Source organism: Labeo rohita, chromosome 16 (genome assembly GCF_022985175.1).
Source record: "Labeo rohita strain BAU-BD-2019 chromosome 16, IGBB_LRoh.1.0, whole genome shotgun sequence".
In the NCBI taxonomy this organism is placed as follows: Eukaryota; Metazoa; Chordata; class Actinopteri; order Cypriniformes; family Cyprinidae; genus Labeo; species Labeo rohita.
In genome coordinates this window covers 19,721,426-19,730,101 of record NC_066884.1, presented here as the reverse complement: position 1 = coordinate 19,730,101, position 8,676 = coordinate 19,721,426, and the positions used below count along the sequence as shown (strand labels likewise).

The following is an 8,676-nucleotide window of genomic DNA, read 5'->3' as shown; positions in this document are numbered from 1 at the left end:
TGCCTCATTGTTTTTATTAAAGTGACTTTACTGTTTATAATTTAAACAATGAAGAATAAGCAAGTTATAGCAGTACAGATTTATGCCATATAGACTAAGGGGCTGTTACACAGAACATGTTTTTTCATTTCACTGGTTTTTCCGGCATTTTGACATGGCATGGCACTCAAGTTAAAGTTCAACTTTAAAAAAAAAACACATCTTGAGGCCTTGTGTTTCCATTCCACTACCAGTGCCACATGTTTTTTATTCTACTTATTCTACAACTACCCAGGGGTGCGTTTCCTAAAAGCATCGTTAGCCAGGGTTGCAAGTTCTGTCATTATCAGCATAGTTTGACGATTTAGTTTTTTCTGAAACCATAGTTCCAACGAACATTCGGAAACGGCATCACAAAGTTGGAATGACAGCTCTCGACCTGGTGTGCGTTTCCCAAAAGCACCGTTAGCTAACTATGGCCGTTAGTTTCATTGAACTCTATTGGTAACGACAGAACTTTTGACCCCTGGGGTATACAGTGCTGCCTAAAAGTTTGTGAACCCTTTAGAATTTTCTATTTTTCTGCATAAATATGACCAAAAAGTTAATCAGATTTTCACACAAGTCCTGAAAGTTGACAGAAATAACCCAATCAAACAAATGAGATGAAAATATATAGTTTGTCATTTACTTATTGAGAAAAATGGTCCAGTTGCAAAGTATGTGTATCTTTAGGATTAGCAGTTAATTTTAAGGTGAAATTAGAGTCCATTTGTGCAGATGTGTTATCAGTCAATAGGATGACTATCAGGTGCCAGTGTACGCCCTGTTTTAATTTAAGAACAGGATTCTATCAAAGTCTGATCATGTTTGTGGACGTGAATCATGCTAGGAATGCAGTCCGGTGAGAAAAGGTTACATAACCATCTCTAAAGAGTTTGGACTGGTCGACCAACAAAGATCACTCCAAAGCAAGACTTGAAATACACTGTAAAAAATAAATGTATTTTATATATTTATAAATTAATTTTACAGTCTAATCACAGTTTGATCAGAACTGTGAATTTCCATAAAAATGCATACATTGACACCAAATGTACATTTTACCTGTTGTTTAACTGATTATGTGTGTTACTGAAAAAAAATGGCATTTTGCTTTAATTAAAAGTAATTATGTATTAACCTTACATGTCCTTAAAAAAGGTTCATATATCATATTTTTTCAGAGTTGGGAAAATGTATTTTTGCAAAGAAAAAACAGTAGAATTTTACAGTCAAATCACATTTGGATCAGAACTGTACATTTCCATAAAAACGCATACATTGACACCAAATGTAGCCTACATTTTGTCAGCTATTTAACTGATTTTAATATGTTACTGGAAAGATGTTCAACAAAGATGTTGATCCAGGAACATGTCGTACTTGGGAAAATCAGGTTCTGCGGAAGGAAAATGTGACAGTCCACAGACTGGCAGCACATTATTTGGAGCAAAGGAAAATGACTGGCACATATCAAAATGGTTTCCGCAAAGGTAGATCTACGATTGATGCGTTAGTGAAAGTTAGTAATGAGGCAGAAAAAGCAATTAGCACAAAAGAAGTTATGGCCATAGTGTATTTTGATATTGAGAAAGCTTATGATACAATGTGGAGAGAAGGATTATTGATTAAACTTCATAAGATGGGTATTGGTGGGAGGATGTATAACTGGGTCCTAAATTTTTTAACTAACCGAACGTTCAGAGTTAAGGTAGGTGATGCTGTATCAGATGAGTTTAATATTGTGAATGGTGTTCCGCAGGGTAATTATTAGCCCTGTTCTGTTTAACATTATGATAAATGATGTCTTTGACAATGTTAGCGTATAGGGTCCTCACTTTATGCAGATGATGGGGCTATATGGAAAAGAGGGAAAAATATTAGACACGTGATTAAGAGTATATTCAGAGTACCATAATAAAGGCGACAAAGGCGAATATTCGCAAAAATGAAAAGGCACAGGATTTGGTTGGAGTATTAATTTAGTAGCAGAAAAATATGGGCTAAATAGGTTAGAGTTTGGACCCAATATTGTGTGGGGTAATGTACCTCCATGGATATTGCCAGTTCCTGATGTAGACTTGCAACTTACAGAGCAAAAGAGAGAATGGATTGAAAATAATATAGATAACATTGGATATTTGGTTTTAGAGTATGTTAAGAGGAAATATTTTAATTATTTGTCAGTATTCACTGATGGATCTAAAGATCCAGGAAACAACCATGTTGGAGCTGGAGTGTACATACCTGAATTTAATATAACTACATGCAAAAGAATGAATAATAAATTGTCAGTATTCACAGCAGAAATAGTTGCCATAATTTTAGGTTTACAGTGGGTAGAAGAAATACTCACTTTTACTTAAATTTGAAATTTTTACAATTGAGATGTGTAACCCCTCTCTCTCTCTCTCTCTCTCTCTCTCTCTCTATATATCTTTCGCTTTCTTTTAAAGGGACCAAGATGCAGAATGAATTGGAGTTGTACCCATTGGTCTGTCCAAACCCTTGTGTGTGGAAGACTTGAAATGCAATGATGATATTAATTGGATTTGTTGATGTTGTGTTTTATACAAAGATTTAAAGCATAATGTTTTGAGATGTCTAGGTTTTTTTTATTTATTACTTATTTTATTATTAATGGAATAAGTTTAAATGTTTAAATTATTTCATATTTTATTATGAGTTAGAACCTAGTGATAACTTTAAGCAATGTACAAATGTTGGTATTGATGTTTTTAGATTTAAGATTGTTATTTACAACAGAAACTATTGCATTACATGAAAATACAGGGGGACCAATTAATATTGTCTGTAATAAATTCATTTTTGTTGTCATAGCTTAATGTAAAATAACAGCCATAATCATGATACAATATGTATGTTATATTTAAAATCATTTTTACAAGTGAAACATTTAAACTTGGGGTGGGAATTTTAAAATAAAGTGCTGCACACGTAATTCAAAATTATGGTCCATTTCAGTTCAATTTTTTTTTTTTTTTTAAATATTGGCTGACACAAGTTATTTCAATTTACAGTCAAAATCTGTTAAACAACAATTTAAACCTTAAGTTTACAGTCAAAACATGTTTTCTTAAATAATGGGTTTACACCGTATCTACAGTCAAATTTTTGTTAGTTAAGTAACTGTTTAATTAACCATGTTTTTTTTTTTTTTTACATCTACAGTTAAAACATGTTTCATGAAATAAGGGTCAGTCCCCCAGTTAAGGGGAGTTTTTTTTTTTTTATTTAAGGGTTTTATTAATTTAATTTAACGGTCTGTGCGTGTTTCTTAATTACACAGATAAAACATGAAATTTCAGATTAAAATGTAAGCATTTTTTGCCATTGTATAGTCAGTATACCATTTATTGCTGTGTAAACACGTTACTTCAGTTAATGGTGTATCATCGTTATTCCCGTTAATGGCACCCTGTGCTGCCATGCATTGCACCTTTTTTTTTTTACGTTTTTTTTTTTTTTTTTTTTTTTTACAGTGCAATTCAAAAAAAAAAAAAAAAAAAAAAAAAAAATCCATAATCGATGCAGCTTTCAGACACAACTTTCTTCTTATTTTAATAGTTCGTTTGAGGCACTTTCTGTGGCGTTATGTTAATGACAAATTGTAATGCAAGGGCGTGTAACCGGCCTTCCTCTGACACTGTTACGGTCTGCGTTGTGTTATGAATGAAGAGACGGACCATGGGAACTGTTGCTGATGGAGGGTTTATTCATATGGAATATGCAGATGCTGGATGGAGTAGAGAGAGAGTACAACAATGAGAAATTATTTCGTTCTGTGATTTTTTCCACCTCTCCTCAGCGTGCTCAACGCGTTCTGAGCAAGCATTATAATAATAACATATCAAAAATTAAATACATGAAACCATGCTACAAACAACAGTGCAAAATGAATTGTTACAACCATTTATCCAACCATATAGATCTTCTGCATCTCAGTTTAGATCAATCATGAATTAGAATAGAAAACAAATTGATACAACATGAATAGTAAATCGAATGAACAATAAACTATACCTGGATGGAGTAGAGAGAGAGTACAACAATGAGAAATTATTTCGTTCTGTGATTTTTTCCACCTGGACAGATTAAACACGAGTTAATCAATTAATTAAAATCACCACGTTCAGCTGACGCACATACATATTCTCAAACAACTGTACTCGGTAATAAAACTATTAAATCTCATCCATCCACTAATAGAACACTTTCTAGCACATTTATAACACTCTTAACAATAATATTTCTGCATATTAAGCACTTAATAAAACTTTCAATGACTTTTACAACTCATATTGAAGAAGCACCGCTAACCGCTTACCTCTCCTCAGCGTGCTCAACGCGTTCTGAGGACGCAGCGCGGGCTGAACAGAAATGACGTCATGCCGTAACATGAATATAAAACTCTTTTCCAAAATGGACAAAAATAAGATACAAAACAAAATTAGAATGTTTTAGTGAACATACTAATGTAAAATTTATGTATGAAAATTTAAAGGAAGGGTTATTAGTGAAATACATTAACTTAGATCGTGAGTACACACTCTTATTAACATCCGTCACATTCACCCCTCCTGAATTTCACTAATATCCTGACCAAAATGACACAAAAATTGATCTAACAGAACCAGATTTCCAGCGAATCTCATGCGCAGTTCAACATTGTAAGTTACCCTCTTGATAGGTTAAGAAAAATCCAAGGTTGATCAAGTCTTGGACATTCTCAGAATGGTATGCTGCCTTGTACAACATACAATAATCTGGTCTGTTACACTTGATGAAATTCATACATTGCACATACCCTTTCTCAGTTTTACATTGGAAAGATAGAGTATATACTTAAAATAAAGAAAGAATTGATCCTGATCTCTTTGTTAAGGATGGCCCCACTCTCTGAATGTGAAATGGCCTGTGTGCCATGGACTCAATCAAACGACTAACTTTTTTGACCACTCTTCCTGCACGGGTCCTAACACCCTGTGTGTCAGTCGGAATTTGTACTTGTGTGTCAGGAATACTGTTAGCATGAGGGTCATTCACAGTTTGTGTTTGTGAATTTGGGTCATCAACAGGAGATTCGGTCTCTATGCCAGATACCTCATTAGAATAACCCCCAGCAGCCTCATTTTCACTGAGATCTTGTTCACAGACACTTCTTCGACTTTGGATTGAATGATCAGATTCCAAATCGTCATCATCATCCACAGGTCCTTGACTTTCAAATTCGTCTTGTCCATCGAGCACCCACGCCCTTGTGCCATCTTCAGAACTCCCCTCTTCCGATGACCCAGACAACTCAGATCTACAAGACTCCGTCTCCATATTCTCGGCATTAAACTGGATGTCCTTGTCATCCGGAGGCGGTTCAATTGGTAGAAAGCTGATGTCCAGAATCAAATTTCGATGCACAACTTTTGATTTCCCATCCTCGTCAGTCAGTTTGTATATGTTTGTTTGAAGGTTCCGATCTTTTACAGTATAGATAGTTGGATCCCACTTATCAGCAAGCTTTTTCTTTCCTCTTTCACTCTTGTTTGCAAGGAGCACTCTGTCTCCAATGTTCAAACATGTGCCCTTGACCTTCCGATTATAACTCTTAGCCTGCTTTTTCTGTTCTTTCTCTGTGTGTTTCTGGGCAATGCGAGCTGCTTCATGGAGGTAAGACATAAGTGTTTTCGCATAACTGCCATGGTCAACAATCACAGGGTCATGCAACACCTGCCCAAAAATGACATCGACAGGTAGCTTTGGAATGCGACCGAACATTAACTGGAATGGGGCATAACCAGTGGTCTCGTGTACTGTGGCATTATATGCAAATGTCAGAGTTTGTATCTGTTCAGGCCACTTGTGTTTCTCCTTGAGAGGCAGAGAACGAAGCATACTGCCCAGGGTCCGATTAAACCGTTCAGTTCCACCGTTCCCCATCGGATGGTATGCTGTAGTGTGCGACTTCTCAATTCCTGCCAGCTTGAGCAGCTCTGCAATGAGTGTACTTTCAAAGTTGGTACCTTGATCCGTATGTATGCGTGTTGGGAAACCGTAGATGCAGAAGACATGATTCCACAGCTTCTTCGCAATTTGTTTTGCTTTCTGGTTTACACACGGGAAGGCATGGGCCAACTTTGTAAAGTGATCCGTCACAACTAATACATCTACAGAATGCTGCTTGCTGTCTTCAGCACTCCAAAAATCCAAACACACTAACTCCATGGGGGCTGAAGTCCTAATGTTCTCAAGTGGGGCTCGAGCAGATGGCTCTGGTGTTTTGGCCAATATACATCTCTGACAACACTTGACATACTCCCTTATGTCACGCTCCATTCTAGGCCAGAAAAAGCGCTGTCGAGTTAGCTGGAGGGTTCTTGACTGTCCCTGATGTCCAGCAAGATCATGCACACCAGCTAAAGCTCTAGCCCTGAGGCTAGAAGGAAGCACAAGTTGGAACCTCTTATGATTGCTTAAAGGATCTTTGGAGACACGATAGATTACTCCATCTTGAACCTTCAGTCGATCCCATTGCTTAAGAAGAACTAGAGCCCCGGCATCCATTCCAGTCATCTCTCGTCTTGATGGTCTTTTCCTCTGACTCAGATAGGGTATTAGTTTTGAGATTGCTGGATCTGATTCTTGGTCCTGTCGGATATCCTCAAAAGGGATTGCTGAAATTGTGTCAGGTCCAGTTGTTGCTATATTCTGAATTGACTGGACTGTCTGCATGGCTCTTAGCTCAGTTACTGTCTCCCACTGATTATGGAGGTTCAAAAGAGTTCTGACTGTTGTGTGATCACAGGACACTGGGCTTGACTGAGACGATAGATGAAGACTGTTCACTTGTAAACGAAAAGTGTCCTGAACACCATCCTTATCAATGCTTTCAGCCTCAGTGAGTAGACTGTCATATCGCTCTGTGATAAGCCTGTGACTGACTTTTTTTGTGAAAGGATCACGGCTCAAAGCATCAGCCACAGTGTTCTTACTTCCTGCAATATGCTTAAGATCAAAGGAATAAGCAGCAAGCTTAGACACCCAGCGCTGTTCACAAGCATCAAGTTTAGCCTTCGTTAGTATATAAGTGAGTGGGTTATTGTCTGTCCATACGGTGAATATGTGGCCCTTTAGCCAATGACTGAATTTTTCACACACACTCCACTTTAAGGCTAAAAACTCGAGCTTGTGTGCTGGATATCTTTTCTGAGAGTTACTTAAGGACTTGCTTGCGAATGCAATGGGGCGTGCTTTTTCCTCGCCTGCTGGTATCTGCGATAGCACAGCACCAAGTCCTTCCAGAGAAGCATCGATTGACAAAATTAATGGAAGAGAAAAATCGGGATGCGCTAGAACCACACTGTGCAGCAAGTTCATTTTCAATTTAGTTAGAGCATCATCACACTCAGGAGTCCAGTCAGTTGGTTTCAACTTTCTGTACGTGCCTGCCTTAGCCTCACTTTTGACCTTTGTCCTCCTTTTCTGCCCAGATGTTAGGGAGAATAGTGGTTTGGCTACGGAAGAGCAATTAGGGATAAAGTGCTGGTAGTAGAGGATCATTCCCAAAACTGACTTAATCCTCCGTACAGATGGAGTGCACCCATCCTCTTCCAGCTTTTGACAGTTTGGCTATGACTTCAACCTTTGAAGGATCAACAGAAACACCGTTCCCATTAATGATGTGGCCTAAAAACTTAACAGATGCTTGCATCAGATGGCACTTTTTTGGACTTAACTTGAGATTGTGGCTCCTCAATCGTTGGAATACTGTTTCCAACCGCTCCAGAGCTGTGGTTTCGTCAGGTGCGAACACCAGTAGGTCATCCAGGTAACACAGTAGACTGCTAAAATTCAGGTCCCCGAAGATACTTAACATCATACGCATGAAAGATGCTGGGCTATTACACAACCCTTGCGGCATCCTGTTGTACTCATGGAGACCTACTGGAGTTGCAAACGCGGTGTACTTTTTATCTTCTTCAGCCATGGGGATGTTATAAAAGCCTGATGTTAAATCCATTGTACTGAACAGACTATTTCCACCCAAGGCAACAAGACAGTCTGATTGATGTGGGAGCGGGTGCGCATCCTTAATGGTTCTGGCGTTCAGCCATCTGAAGTCTGTACAGATCCTTAAGCTGCCGTCTTTTTTCCATACTAAAACTAAAGGCGAAGCGTACTCACTCACTGATTTCCTGATTATTCCTTGCTCTTCCATTTCTGAGAGAACTTGGCGTAATTTTTGATAGTGAGCGGGTGGTACCCGACGGTACGGAAGTCGGAATGGACGGTTGTCAGTTAAGCGGATGCGATGGACGAAACCTCTGACCTCCCCGCAATCCAAAGCATGTTTGGAGAATACATCATTGTAGCTCTCAAGCAACTGGACAAGCTTTTCTTTTGCTGTATCACTGGCCGAACATGAGTCGATGTCAATGTCATTGAGGCTTACCGCCTTCAACCGCTGTTTAAAATCACCTGTGCCTCCAGATCGGGCAATTTCTTCGGATGTGGGCGGCTGAGCATGACTGAAACCCTGCAACAGCTCGAAGTCTTCCACAGCAAGACACGGGAACACAACAGCTAACTTACAGTTCCTTTTGAGGGTGACCGGCTTGTCTGAAAGGTTGGTAACTTTAA

The 8,676-nt window shown here is 38.5% G+C and overlaps 1 protein-coding gene across 1 annotated transcript in view; it reads left to right on the top strand.

Moving 5' to 3' along the window:
• apoc1 (apolipoprotein C-I) overlaps window positions 1-8,676 on the top strand; it is an 82,069-nt gene that overhangs the window by 15,049 nt on the left and 58,344 nt on the right. The gene's annotated exons all lie outside the window — the stretch shown is intronic.